Source organism: Chlorocebus sabaeus, chromosome 12, assembly GCF_047675955.1.
Source record: "Chlorocebus sabaeus isolate Y175 chromosome 12, mChlSab1.0.hap1, whole genome shotgun sequence".
NCBI classification, from domain to species: Eukaryota; Metazoa; Chordata; class Mammalia; order Primates; family Cercopithecidae; genus Chlorocebus; species Chlorocebus sabaeus.
The window spans coordinates 3,970,144-3,985,556 of NC_132915.1; the positions used below are offsets into that span (position 1 = coordinate 3,970,144).

At 45.4% G+C, this 15,413-nt stretch overlaps 1 long non-coding RNA gene and 1 pseudogene across 1 annotated transcript in view; one reads left to right on the top strand and one right to left on the bottom strand.

The window, feature by feature from the left end:
• Positions 1-10,045, bottom strand: part of LOC103219785 (uncharacterized) — a 28,763-nt gene extending 18,718 nt beyond the window's left edge. Inside the window, exon 1 of the long non-coding RNA XR_012094718.1 lies at positions 9,049-10,045. This is a non-coding gene — a long non-coding RNA (uncharacterized lncRNA). The remainder of the gene's footprint in view (positions 1-9,048) is intronic.
• On the top strand, positions 5,345-6,049 carry LOC140713013 (proline-rich nuclear receptor coactivator 2-like; annotated as a pseudogene).
• Positions 10,046-15,413: the final 5,368 nt, after the last annotated feature.

A 15,413-nucleotide genomic window follows, 5' to 3' on the forward strand; every position in this document is an offset into this window, starting at 1 on the left:
TCCAACAATAAACAGGAATTTCATTTTGCTGAGTTGTTCTTAAAAAAAAAAAAAAATAGCTGCAATGTCCCAGACAGAAAAGTAATAAACAAGTAGGCTTTCAAAAATATCAAGGTTATTGGTGTTTAAAATCAAACTATGGCTAGGCACGGCGGCTCACGCCTGTAATCCCAGCACTTTGGGAGGCTGAGGAGGGAGGATCACTTCATGCCAGAAGTTCAAGACCAGCCTGGCCAACATGGTGAAACTAAAAATACAAAAATTAGCCAGGGGTAGTGGCGCACACCTGTAATCCCAGCTACTTGGGAGGCTGAGGCAGGGGAACCACTTGAACCTGGGAGGCGGAGGTTGCAGTGAGCTGAGATCACACCACTGCACTATACTCTGGGTGACAGAGTGAGACTCCATTTCAAAAAATTTTTAAAATAAAATCAAACCATTAGAGTAGTTCAGACTTCCCCTAACACTTACAGGGCCCAGACTAAGAATGCAAAAGAAGGCCCAAATATGCTACATCCAGGTATTTAAGTTGCAAATCGAATTAAACTGTCAGAGAAAACATGCTCTATCCTCCTAGCTTGACAAATGCACCTTTCTAAAACATTAAACGCTTTTGTTGGCAGGGGGTGTGAAGGAGACAGAGACTCGCTCTGATGCCCAGCCTGGAGTGCAGTGGCATGATCTTGGCTTGCTGCAACCTCCACCTCTCGAGTGCAAGCAATTCTCCTGCCTCATCCTCCCAAGTAGCAGGATTACAGGCGTGGGCCACCACACCTGGCTAATTTTTGTAATTTTTTAGTAGAGACAGGGTTTCACCATGTTGACCAGGCTGGTCTCAAACTCATAACCTCAGGTGATCTGCCCACCCCAGCTTCCCAAAGTGCTGGGATTACAGAACATTAAACTTTTAAAATTGGTTTAAAGCTCTATTTCTCCTAAAGTTAAAAATGGAGCTAGTGCAATGGTGTGTACCTATAAACTCAGCTACCCAGGAGGCTGAGGCAGAAGGATTACTTGGCTCAAGAGTTTGAGACCAGCCTGGGCAACACAGCGAGACCTTGTCTTAGAAAAAAAAAAAGGCAAAATGTCAAGATAATTGAGTGTTATTATGGTTGAAAGTGTCTGGATGCTCTGATGATAAGCTGGTGATTTGGGGATGACCAAAAAAATAAAATACATATTGCATTTTTTTTTTTTTTTTGGCCTTCACTTATTTTATTTTCCAAGACGGAGTCTCACTCTATCACCCAGGCTGGAGTACAGTGGTGCGATCTCGGCTCACTGCAACCTCTGCCTCCGGGGTTCAAGCAATTCTCCTGCCTCAGCCTCCTGAGTAGCTGGGATTACAGGCATGCGCCGCCATGCCTGGCTAATTTTTGTATTTTTAGTAGAGACGCGGCTAGTCCTACATACATACAAATGTAAGAATAGCAGGCATCATTCAGTGTTACAAAATGTTTCTCAGGTCCTATACGCAACTGTGGTGAATACCAAAGTAATTTAAGTACCTCAGGAATCGGAACTGGAATGTGACAAGAACATGAATGCTCAGCATACCAATATTTCAATTTGGCAAGAGCTAATTGCTTTCATGCTATCCACGTGTAAGGATCTGGTAGGCAATTATATTTGTTTCTTCCCTAAGTGCCTCCTCCTCTGGAATCCTTCCTCTAATTGGAACAGTATCTGCTTTGACATCAATGGCATACAACCCACAAACTCTCATGACCTTCGATGCAGATGCCTTGTGTTTTGGGAGCATAGATCAAGAGATATCTCTTGGTGAGCAGTGTTGCACATAAGTGTGGGTGTTTAGGGCTTTAGGTCATGCTGTGCCAGAATAGGGCATGGGGTCCTGAGAGACGAAAGTACCATTTGCCTGTAACAAAGCAACATAGGTATTGGGGCATATAAAATGTGTTGGGGTGCTAGGGTTCAGAGCAGGGTCCCTCTTGCCTGGGTCTACAGGAGATACTGCTGCAGTTCATAAACAAAACATTTGTACTAATTATGCCAAGAAAATTCTTTGTTCAACCTGATTCTACCCCTTTTAGGTATCCAATATAATAAATTACAACTCCATAGTATTAAATTAATATCTTCTTAAAGTAGAATCATAAGAACAATAGAGAAATATAGTAATAAGGGAAACAATAAATTGGGGTCCTGTTCACTAGCAAATCGTGCCTGTTCATTGTTGAAAATGTGAAAATGAAGGTAAATAGCATTATTTCCTAAAGCATGTACACAGGGTAGAGCTGTTGTAATTGTGTTTTTGTCTTTTTGCAGTTCAAAAAGTTTCCTAGGCCGGACACAGTGGCTCACACCTGTAATCTCAGCATTCTGGGAGGCTGAGGTGGGCAGATCGCCTGAGGTCAGGAGTTTGAGACCAGCCTGGCCAACATGACGAAAACCCATCTCTACTAAAAATTACCCACTTTCCCTAGTTCATTCAACAGTGGGATTCCTGTGGATTTATGTTTTCTAGTTTTGTGGGGGGAAAATCAAAACTACTTTCCCAGAGGAAGTAAAAGTTCAGCTGAGACTTAAGGAGATGGCATTCAGCTACGTAAAGTGCAGTAATCCAGGTAAAGTATCGACCTATATATCCCCCTGGTTCTCAGTAGTGCTCAGGGGACATTCCCATTAGTGATGATTCACGCGGCAGTGAGCAGGAGAGGCAGCTGACTGCCTCGCAGGACCACTGTTGTTTTACTCCTAGCTATTTCTCTTGCTCAAGCAGTAGTATACAAGTGGGCATGTCATATATTAAAAAATACATATTCAATATATACAAATATGTATCATATATTATTTGTATTATATATATCTATAGGTATCCATCTATCTATCTAGGAAACAACATTAAGAAATGTAAGAGCTGGTCCCTTGCACTGGAGAAGTTTATACAGCAGTGAAGGATATAAACAGGAGAATCAGACTTAGGGAATATGAATAAGGAAAAAACATCACAAAATGCCAGGTGAGTGAGTGACCTGCATCATACTTGCACTTAAAGCTTCATCTCCTCACTCCCTGAACAACCAGTGAAACAGAAGGCAAGGATAGGGGAACTGGCTGCCAGCTGATTTTGATGTCTTACGCCACCAAGAACTTCTTTCTGGCCTGGAGCAATGGCTCATGCCTGTAATCCCAGCACTTTGGAGGCTAAGGCGGGCGGATCACTCGAGGCCAGGAGTTTGAGACCAGCCTGGCCAACATGGTGAAACCCTGTCGCCACAAAAAATACAAAAATTAGCCAGGCGTGATGGCACACACCTCTAGTCCCAGCTACTTGGGAGGCTAAGGCATAAGAATCGCTTGAATCTGGAAGGTGGATTTGCAGTGAGCTGAGCTCGCGTCACTGCACTCCAGCCTGGGTGACAGAGCTAGACTCTGTCTCTGGAAAAAAAAAAAAGAAGTTCTTTCTGATATCCAGGACCTCTTCCGTCAGAAAGAAAAACACCACGAAAAGAAACCAGTCACCCCATTACAGTGTGCAGGTAAAGAGCACTGAGTTAGACCTTTTCCTCCAAGGGCTGGTCCCAAGCTGCAACCTGGGCATCCTATAGCTAGATGCCTGTGGTGTGCAGTGGCTCCACAGCCCGAGGCCTTTGCTTTGCAGAGGCTGGGCTCATCCCACTCAACTGGGCCTGGCGAAGAGGGAAGGGAGGAGAGCCAAAGGTGTGGGGCAAGAGAGGGTGAGGAGAAACAAGGAAGACAGAGACTGCAGCACTCTACGGTCAATGGCATAAAGGACGGTTGGCCACCTGTTGTCAGGGCCACTGTCACAACCTCCTGCCACTCCCATGCATGGGAGGGGAAGGGCTGGGCCTGGGTGCTACCTGGGAGGGGCATCCATCCGTAATCTGGATCCCGGCTCCACCTGTGCCCCTTCCCCTCTGGAACTCCCACCCTCACCTGCGTCTCTCTGCCGGGTTCAGTCTTTCCTTCAGGGGAAACCTCTGGCACTGTTTGTCCAGGTAAAATCAGAGCCCTGGCTTTATTCTGGGAAGTTCTGACTAATAATTACTGGGGAGAAGAGGGAGGAAGCAATGCGGTAAATCAAGAAAGGAATAGGCGCTGCTGAGGCCTCCATCACTGCGTTGTCACCGTGCTGTTGTGGTGCTGCTGTCAGCACCCCCGGGCCCACTCAAACCTTTCCATTTCTTACCTACGTTTGGTCTCATTAATTCACATCTAGAAATGTATTCAAATGAAAAACAATCCAGGATGTATGCATACATTAATTTTCAGGGATGTTTAGCAAGGCTATTTGTGGTAGAAAAATTGGAAGCTGGAAGCTAGGGTTTCACTGTGTTGGCCAGGCTGGTCTCAAACTCCTGACCTCATGATCCGCCAGCCTCAGCCTTCCAAAGTGCTGGCATTACAAGCGTGAGCCACTGTACCTGGCCAGAATTTTTTTTTTAGATGGGGTCTCACTCTTTGTCCAGAATGCAGTACAGTGGCATAATCATGACTCACTACAGTCTCCAATTCCTGGGATCAAACAATCCTCCTGCCTCAGCTTCCTGAGTAGCTGGGATTACAGATTCATACAATCACCCCTGGCTAAATTTGTGTGTGTGTGTGTGTGTGTGTGTGTGTGTGGAGATGGGGGTCTCTCTGTGTTGCCCAGGCTGGTCATGAACTCCTGGGCTCAAGCCATCCTTGCACCTCGGTTTGCACCTCGGTCTCCTGAAGTGCTGGGATTGTAGGCATGGGCCACCACACCCAGCCTTTTAGTAGTAGTTATTGCACATATTTAAAGTCATTTTATGGGAGACTATATATGATTGACAGAAAATGCTCACTATAGGCCAGGCGCGGTGGCTCACGCTTATAATCCCAGCATTTTGGGAGGCTGAGGCAGGCGGATCACTTGAGGTCAGGAGTTCGACACCAGCCTGGCCAACATGATGAAAGCCTGTCTGTACTAAAGATACAAAAATTAGCTGGGTGAGGTGGCCTGTGCCTGTAGTCCTAGCTACTTGGGAAGCTGAGGGGGGAGAATTGCTTGAACTCTCGAGGCGGAGCTTGCAGTGAGCTGAGATCATGCCACTGCACTCCAGCCTGGGCAACAGAGGGAGGCTCCGTCTCAAAAAAAAAAAAAAAAAAAAAAAAAAAAAAAAAAAAGCCCACTATATATTGAGTGGGGAGAAAGCAGTTTACAACACAGATTTTGGCTGGCTTCAAAAGAAAACAGGGAGACATAATGCGGATGGGCAGAGACAGGAAAGTGGTATCTCTAGGTAGCTGGATGCTAGGAATAAATATTATGCCATGTTATTTTTGCAAAGATAAGAGAAAAAATGATATATTTTAAACTGCGGGGGTGGTCAGCAGTTCACTCACTGGTGCTTGTGGGCTTTGTTCCCTCCCTGGAAAGGGACGGAGGATTCCACATCCAGAGGGAGCCCTGCTTTCCATGCTTCTGAGCTTTAAGTCACTAGGACTTCTTTCCAACTTGTGTGCTGAGGAGACTCCAATGTTGGCCTCAGTTCCCAGGCTGAACTCAGCAGCTCAGCCCATGAAAACTTCTGTATTGAGACAAAGGAAAGGATCTGTCAGAAAGCAACACCTATTGTCCTGACACTACGAAAGAGGACAGGTAACAAAGAAGCTGAAGATGGGTGGTAGAGAGAGGTGTAACATTTCAGCCCCTCAATCTAGAAATGTTAGTAGAATCAAGAACAGCTTAATAGACCAAGAGTCAGAATCCTCCAATGAAGATTCTTCATAAGAAAAAAGAAAGAAGACAGGGATATAACTCAGCAGCAGCTGTAGGGCAGGCCATGCAAGATGGGGGAAAGAACAAAAATTTTCCAAATAATCAAAATGGGAACTCTAAACTTTTCAGGTCCCAGCTTACTTTTTAAATCTCAAGCTAATCAGAACTTTGCCAGAGTCAAACGTAGCGAGCCTCCATCACCAAGTGTTCTTCCCAAACCACCAAGCTATTTCCTTTCATTCTTCCAATAAGGAAATAATGACATTGTAACTTAAAACCTTACTTAAAGTACAGGTACAAAATAAGATAAAGTACTAATGTTTACATTTAGCTATGTTTACGGATAGTTGTCAACTGGTCTAAAACAAATTCACCAAGGGATTAATGTATTTGTGTAGAACTGTTAATTAATATAAAAAATATAATTGACTTCATCTTATTTGTTTTATGTGTTGGGTGCACTGTGATGTAATGATAGCATCAGTGCAACTTAAAGTACTAAATTAATAATTGTATTAGGCCGGGCACGGTGGCTCAAGCCTGTAATCCCAGCACTTTGGGAGGCCGAGATGGGCGGATCACAAGGTCAGGAGATCGAGACCATCCTGGCTGACACGGTGAAACCCCGTCTCTACTAAAAAATACAAAAAACTAGCCGGGCGAGGTGGCGGGCGCCTGTAGTCCCAGCTACACGGGAGGCTGAGGCAGGAGAATGGCGTGAACCCGGGAGGCGGAGCTTGCAGTGAGCCGAGATCTGGCCACTGCACTCCAGCCTGGGCGACAGAGCGAGACTCCGTCTCAAAAAAAAAAAAAAAAAAAAAATTGTATTAACTATTAAGTGTTCTCAAATGAGATTTTTTTTTTTTTTTTTGAGACAGAGTCTTGCTCTATCACCCAGGCAGAAGTGCAGGGGTGCAATCTCGGTTCACTACAACCTCTGCCCCCTGGTTTCAAGTGATTCTCCTGCCTCAGCCTCCGGAGTAGCTGGGACCACAGGCACCCGCCACCACTCCCGGCTAATTTTTTGTATTTTTAGTAGAGACGGGGTTTCATTGTGTTAGCCAGGATGGTCTCGATCTCCTGACCTTATGATCCACCTGCCTCGGCCTCCCAAAATGCTGGGATTACAGGCGTGAGCCACCGCGCCCGGCCCAATACCATTTTTTAAAAAATATCATTTAATGGTCACTCAATAGCTTACAAAATACATTTTTATGGCTGGGCATGGTGGCTCACACCTGTAATCGCAGCACTTTGGGAGGCCAAGGCAGGCAGATCCAAGGTCAGGAGTTCGAGACCAGCCTGACCAACATGATGAAACCCCATCTCTACTAAAAATACAAAAATTAGCCAGGAATGGTGGCACATGCCTGTAATCCCAGCTTACTCAGGAGGCTGAGGGAGGAGAATCGCTTGAACCCAGGAGGTGGAGGTTGCAGTGAGCCAAGATCACGCTACTGCACTCCAGCCCAGGCAACACAGCGAGACTCCGTCTCAAAAACAAAACAAAACATTTTTATATTACAGCACTGCCTAAGCTATTCTGATAGTAATGTGACCGTATCATTTCTGCAAAGCTTGCCTGGGGGGAAAGGAAGCTTGCTTTTGAGAGATATATAATGTGAAAGTTTTAAGTAACTAGGGAAGAAAGAGCCATGTAAATACATGTAATAAACTTGTTGCATATGTAAAGTTTTCTTGGCCTTTATCCTACAAAAATGGAATATTTTAGTATGAATTTGCTGAATATAAGAGTGTGGACTTTTGTTTTGTTTTTTAATAGCGTGGCCTAATTTTAAAGGTCCAAAATAAAAATTTTTTTTTTGGGAAAAAAAATCACTTTATTCTGGCTGGGTACAGTGGCTCATGCCTGTATGTAATCCCAGCACTTTGGGAGGCTGAGGCAGGCAGATCATGAGGTGAGGAGATCGAGACCATCCTGGCTAACACGGTGAAACACCATCTCTACTAAAAATACAAAAAATTAGCCAGACATGGTGGCATGTGCCTATAGTCCCAGCTACTCGGGAGGCTGAGGCAGGAGAATCGCTTGAACCCGGGAGGCAGAGGTTGCAGAGAGCCGAGATCACGCCACTGCACTCTAGCATGGGTGACAGAGCCAGACCCATCTCAAAAAAACAAACAAATAAACAAAAAAGAACTTTATCTTAAACTAAAATCTATTGCCAGGCGCAGTGGCTCACCCCTGTAATCCCAACACTTTGGGAGGCCAAGCGGGAGAAGATCGCTTGAGGTCAGGAGTTCAAGACTGGCCTTGCCAACATAGTGAAACCCCAACTCTATTTTTTTTTTTTTTTTTAAGATGTAGTCTCGCTCTGTCACCCAGGCTGGAGTGCAGTGGCACAATCTCGGCTCACTGCAACCTCCGCCTTCCAGGTTCAAGCAGTTCTCCTGCCTCAGCCTCCCGAGTAGCTGGGATTACAGGCGCCCGCCACCACGCCTAGCTAATTTTCATATTTTTAGTAGAGACGGGGTTTCACCATGTTGGCCAGCTTGGTCTCAAACTCCTGACCTCGTGATACGCAAGCCTCGGCTTCCCAAAGTGCTGGGATTACAGGCGTGAGCCACTGCACCCGGCTGACAATTTGCATTTTTAACTGCTTCCCAGATGATGCTGATGCTGATGCTGATGGTCCACACTTCCGAGAATCTCAGAAACAAAGTCTTATATTCAACAACAAAATTTGCATAATTCTGTCGCCCTTTTGTCTCAACTAACAGCTTAAGGGAAAGAAAATAGATTTATTAAGTATCATCCAGAATACACACAATGTCATTTTATTTAATTCTCACAACACTCTACAACATAATTGTTACATCATTTTGTGGAGGAGGATGTTACATCTCAGAAATTAAGCAACTTGTTCAACATTATACAGTAAGGAAGGGGTGAACAAATGTGTTTGACTTCAAAATCTACATTCTGTTATAACTTGCCGCTTCTAGTGATGTTTAGCCAACATAATTATATTAGCCCAGAATTTTAACTTCATTCTACTTTCTACGTGGTGGTCTGTCTTCTACTTCGTTGTAGTCTATTTTAAAATTTTTGTTATAAACTATTTCAAATTACCTAAAGAAGGCCAGGCACAGTGGCTCACACCTGTAATCCCAGCATTTTGGGAGTCTGAAGCAGGCGGATCACTTGAGATCAGAAGCTCGAGACCAGCCTGGCCAACATGGTGTATTATAATACACAATAAAAGATGGCTATTAAAATTATAACTTGGGGGAAGTGTTAGCCACACTAACCACATGACAAAAGACATTATGAAGAAACACATCTTAGTGCTCACCGGTAGCACAGGTCATTGTTCCTTAGGAGCTGGTCCACCATGTTCTCCACTTGCACAAACCAGCTGGGCACCGCTTTGTAAACAAGGGGAGTGTCTCTCACATCGCCAAGTACTAACGAATAACCATATCACATACCTGTAATACATATAAATTCAATTATCTCACTCTCCTGTATAAACACAGAACCCCATCTCTCTATCAGACGCACACATACTACATTCCCAGAATATATAACCCTAATAACCACTTACTGAAAAATACAAGCACATAGCTCCACAAAACATTCATCTAAACTGCCATGCCCTTGAACACACACACAAACTCAATACTCATGTAGTTCCCTATATGCCCTAAATATATCTGCGATTAACTAACACGCCACAAATATGCAAACATGCAAACATGCCACCTGATATCCCCAAATACACATACAGTCCCACAATACCTGCACATATGTAATCACACTTCCAAATGCTCACACAGAAATAACTCCTCCATTTTGCAAGACACAGAATCATACAAACTCTACCTCACAACTGCACACATTCATTCTACATACATTCAGTCCCCCAGTAGTCATGGATCTGCCCTCACACACTGAAATAGCCATATGCAACCCCTGAAAATCATGAAAAGAAACACACACAACCATGCAACATATTCTGAGCACACATACGGTCTTCCTACATTCCCCAAATATGTAAACCACAGTGTACATCCACAAAAATAGACACAAGCACTTTCTCTATGATTGCTCATATGCACAACAAGGTAATTCTTCCAAATCTGCCAAACAGTAGACAAATACAAATCCCCAACATTCATCTGAGAAAACACATGGAAAATACATCTTTGCAACCCAAATCGCAAATATCTAATCCTAATTCTTCTTGTATACATATCTTACACCTCATATCCTCCAAGTACAGACACTCACTCTTACACACTCTCACAAAAGCAGTTATGAATAGTTAAGAATGACCTTCTTTGCTTTTCTTTTTTCTTTTCTTTTCTTTTTTTTTTTTTTTTTTTGAGATGGAGTCTCGCTCCCACCTCGAAGTGCAGTGGCGTGATCTCCTCTCACTGCAGCCTGCACCTCCTGGGTTCAAGCAAATATCCTGCCTCAGCCTCCTGAGTAGCTGGAACTACAAGTGCGCACCACCACGCCTGGCTAACTTTTGTATTTTTAGTACAGACGGAGTTTCGCCAAGTTGGCCAGGCTGGTCTTGAACTCCTGACCTCAAGTGATCTGCCCACCTCAGCCTCCCAAAGTGCTGGGATTACAGGCGTGAGCCACCATGCCCAGCCCAATTATGACCTTTAATCTGCAATCTCCGCACAGACACCACCAACCCACACAGGTGAATCCATATTAGATTCTCACCAATTAAATACATATCAAATTCCAGACTAAGAATTCATATAAACACATTTTCACATACACACAGCCACCCCCACAAATCTCACAACCCCCAAAATGCAAAACAAATCTTTCTCACATTTTCAAGTACACACACTGACCCAACTGCCCAAGAAGACACACACGTGTGTGCAGTAAATTTTAGATATAATACATGTGTAGTCTACAATTTACAAATAATGATATACACTACTTGTTATTGTAAATTCCACATAAGTAAGCGATTCTCATAGAAGCTTTTCTTGACTTTGGCCACACTCTTACATCCACAACCAACTTGTGCTACCAAGTCAACAGACTATGACTAAAGGCCTGTTCTTCCACTTTGCAGCTGCTCATATCATTGGCAAATGAGCGTATTGGAACATGCATTGCTGGCTGATCATTCTGATTAAGTCAACAAGTTTGACAACTCACTCAAATGAGGTCGTCCGTGAGAACTTCACTGATTTTACGAGGACAGGAGCTACTTCTTTGCTGAACTGCAACACGTTTCAACTGCTGAGGTTTTCCTCAAGCTTTTGCATTGTTTGGAATGTGAGCGGCACCGCCGAGACAAAATTTGGGGTTCCCACTGCATTGCTAAATTTCCCCCTTCACTTCAAGGCCAGGCGAGCATGGAAAGGAGCAGGGCCTGGGCGTCCCGCAGAGCCCCCGCTAAGGAACGCTCCCGCCTTGAGGCAGCCACAGGCCTGCTCTGGCCAAAGGATGGGGTCGCCCCGCAGACAGTGGTGACCAGTGGAAGCATGACCAGGAGGCGATTACCTTCTAATCACTAATAACTTTATTTTTAGGTAATACCACGGAGGACGCCATGAGAGCGACGGCCGTTGGGTAACTGCCCTTTCTGCTCGCGCTGCGCCGTCTCCCTGCCCCGAACCACCGGCAACTGATGCTGGCAGCGAGCGGTTGAGGGCAGCCGGCTGCGCGCTGGAACCCCGCCCACCTCGAGGCTCGTGCGCAGGCGCACGGGACAGGCCTGGAGCCCGCCCTGGGAGGGGCCCGCAGGAGATGGGGAAACGGAGGGACGCGGCACCTGGGCGCTTCCTGGGACCAGGCGACGCCTTCTCCTTGGAACCTCCAAGACCCTCCCTCCTAGAAACGAGCGCGTCTGACCGGGCGCGGTGGCTCACACCTGTAATCCCAGCACTTTGGGAGGCCGAGGTGGGTGGATCACCTGAGGTCAGGAGTTCGAGACCAGCCTGGCCAACATGGTGCAATCCCGTCTCCACCAAAAATACAAAAATTAGCCGGGCGTCGTGGCGCACACTTGTAGTCCCAGCTATTCGGGAGGCTGAGGGAGAAGAATTGCGTGAACCCGGGAGGCGGAGGCTGCAGTGAGAGAAGATCACACCACTACACTTCAAGGCCGGAGCGAGACTCCGTCTCGAAAAAAACACAAAACCAAAAAAAAAAAACCAAAAAAAAAACTAGTAAGCAACTCACTGACTTGAGTTTGTGATAGCTTCAGAAGAAACTTTCATCATCAGATCTTTTCTGCTCATTTGCAGGATTCCTATTGTCTGTCATCCACGTGATGACACTGAAGAGCCTTCACATCCAGGCCGACCTGGAGCCTTAAGTGCAGAGACTGAGAGCTCTGCAAGACACAGCATGGAGCCGCCATTCCTCTACTGCTCCGTGACTGGGTGGAAGAGCATGTGTCCTCTGAACAGGGGATCCAAGCCCTGAGATGTTCTTTCTCAGCAGTCAGTGCGGCCCAGGACACTGTGTGGGAATGCTCAGAGAGCAGGGGCCAGAGGGCTTTTAGCCACCACCTCCCATGGCCAGTCTTCACAAATTACCTTTGACTAATTTGATGGTCTCTCCTCCTGGGGTCTGGGACTTCAAACATGTACAGAAGCAATTGCAGAATTGAGACAAGACACTGTTCCACAGTATGCTTTTTGTATCAGTGGTTCAGAAAAAGACTCATTGAAATCCTGTATCAAAGCCCTGTGTGAACATCTTGAGAAAGCATCGGCTCACTGACTTGACAAGGGAGGAAGCAACCAAGAATTCTGCCCTTCTTCAGTGCCTGAGTGTGATATTTTGCCTCAACAGCCCTCTTAGATGAAGTTACTGATTGAAAATCATTTATGTTTGCCCCATGATAAAAGCTCAAGTCCTCAGAAAGGTCTCCAAAGTGGTTGTTTTTTGTTTTGTTTTGGTAAGTTCACTATGATTTTGCTTGAATTGCTCTCTGTTGATCTTCTCAGCTAAGATCGAGGTAGAGTCGCACAGCGGAAGAGGGCTGCATGTAAGAAGGCAGCTCTGTCTCACAGGACAGAAGGACAGGCAGTCACTGCGTAGAGGTCACTCGCCTCCCAGTGGCCACTGTGGAGGCATTTTATAGAAATGCTCGCTGGACCATTCAGGTTTAGAGTTGGGACAAAACCGAGAACTCATGAGGATATTGGACAGGAGTTAGGAAATGACTTTTTCACACAACTGGAGCGAGGAGGGGAGAACCCTGGGCTTGAGACTTGCAATCCACCGCCTTCCCCTGCAGTGTGGCCCCTGTTACGTTTTCCTGCAACTCCGCCTTCTTAAGTCCAAATGTCTTCAAAAGGGGCAAATGCTTCGTAAGTGCCAACAGGGTGTGTTTCAGTGAATGTTCACAGTGTGCACCGGTCCAGCTGACGGCCTCTTCCCTTCCCCAACACCCTCCCATCAGTGCAAAATTACCCTGCCCAGCAGGGAGTGACGTGTGTGTCTCAGATTTCGTTGCTGTGCTCTGAGTCCTCCTCATCTCCTTTGACCAGTTTCCTAAAACTCCCCTTGTTCACGGCACAGAACATGAGTGCTCTTTCCTGTCATTTTGACGCTGATAAACAGCAATTCTCGGTGTGAAAATGAGAATGAAGTTTTTTTTAAAGACAGGCTACAATAATTCTCACACAGAACCACATGCGATGACACTTGTGGTGAAGATGAGGCCAACAGTGAGCTGAGAGAGGCCAGCCAGGATTCACACGTGTGAGGGGATGCATGGGAATGGGGATGGGACATTGGTGGACAGCATCCTCGCTTGTCTCAGAATGGACATGGGTAGTGAATTTCTAACTCCTGGAGAAACCGGAGTTCTAGGAATTGTAAGCTGCTTTATGTTAGGAAAGAAAATGACGGTGTTCTGCCCTCCTGTCCCTTAAAACTGCGTGCTGCCACTAAACCTGGAAGCTGAGAAGGATATAATGGCTACTCCTGACTTCCTCTCATCAAATCAGCCTGCTGTTGTTTTCTGCAATGGTTGTGGTGAAGAAGCTTTTTGCAGTGCAGCCAAGATTCACACTTGAGTCTCCTTACTGCAAGTTCTCACTCTCACAGTGGAGAGTTAACAATAATTGCCTAGGCCGGGCGTGGTAGCTCAAGCCTGTAATCCCAGCACTTTGGGAGGCTGAGGCAGGCGGATCACAGGGTCAGGAGATCGAGACTCATCCTGGCTAACACGGTGAAACCCCGTCTCTACTAAAAATACAAAAAACTAGCCGGGCGTGGTGGTGGCCGCCTGTAGTCCCAGCTACTTGGGAGTCTGAGGCAGGAGAATGGTGTGAACCCAGGAGGTGGAGCTTGCAGTGAGCCGAGATTGCGCCACTGCACTCCAGCCTGGGCGACAGAGTGAGACTCTATCTCAAAAAATAAAATAAAATAAAATAAAAATAAAAACAATAATTGCCCAATATGTTATACTTTTTTGGGAAGAGTTACCAGATAAAGTGCAAGATCCCAGTGAAATGTGAATAACACAGATAAAGAACAGATTTTTTTTGTAAAAGTATACTCTAAATATCATACGGATCATACTTGTAGTAAAAAACGAATTCGCTGTTTATCTTCCATTCAAATTCCACTTGGTATTCTTTATTCATACTTGCTAAATCTGGCCACTATGTTCTTTCATGTATTTTTAATTTTAAAAAACAGCAACATCTCGTTCTAGCAATTTACCTACAGAAATAAAGACAGGAACCACATTACTGGGACAAACATGGTCACTGCAAGTATCAGAACAATACTGGAACATATATATTAATTTTTACCCAAAAAACCAAAATATTTTTAGATAGCAAAAATAGCTTTATTATGCTTTTGATTGCATAATATATCTCTGGAAAGATGGAAAAGAATCAGATAACACTTGTTTAGTCCAGGAAAGAAAATGTGGTGGCCAGAGTAAAGAGGTGGGAGGAAGACTGGTCACTGCCTATTCCACTGTGCACAGTTTGAATCTGGAACCATGCAAAAGTATTGCTTAGTTGAGTTAAAATCATGTAAAAGATAAAAAAAAAAAAAAAATTTAACACCATCACAATACGCTGGGAAACAAAATGGAAGGGTTTCTGGTCTCGGTGCTGTAGTGTCGCATAGCCACTCTTTCCTGGACTGAGGTTTCCCAGGAAAGGGGATGGGAAGTAAGGCCTGCTGGCTGCTGTGGACAGAGATTCCAGCAACATACATGACCCGGGGGCACAAGGACTGCCTCGTAAACAATGATGAGCGCACAGCCACCTAATAGCCTGGATCGGCTGAGACCATCCTGATTTCAAACACCCAGTCCCCTTGCCTTCCTAAGAACCCCTGTGTTTCTCAGACTGAAAATGTGTCCTGAATTTTGTTCGGGAAGTGCAGTCCCTGTTGAAATTCATCAAGAGTGGGAAAGAGCCAAAGTGGGAAGGAGCATGAGTTGAATGGCACAAAAGTAGGTCTGTTGATAAAGAATGAAGTAAAGGGGACATCAGGTACAAGCTTTTGCTGTGAGTCAGAAGGACAATTTAAAAGTTGCCTAAAGGGGCCCACACCGTCTGTGTTGCTGCCGTCCAGTTGGAAGGGAAACTCAGGTTCTTGCCTACTGGCCAGAGCTCTTCACAGAATGTCCCCCACCCTTGCCAAGCCCAGCTGCCCACCGCCCCTCCCCCTCTGCAGAATGTCTGGGGTCCTATGTTC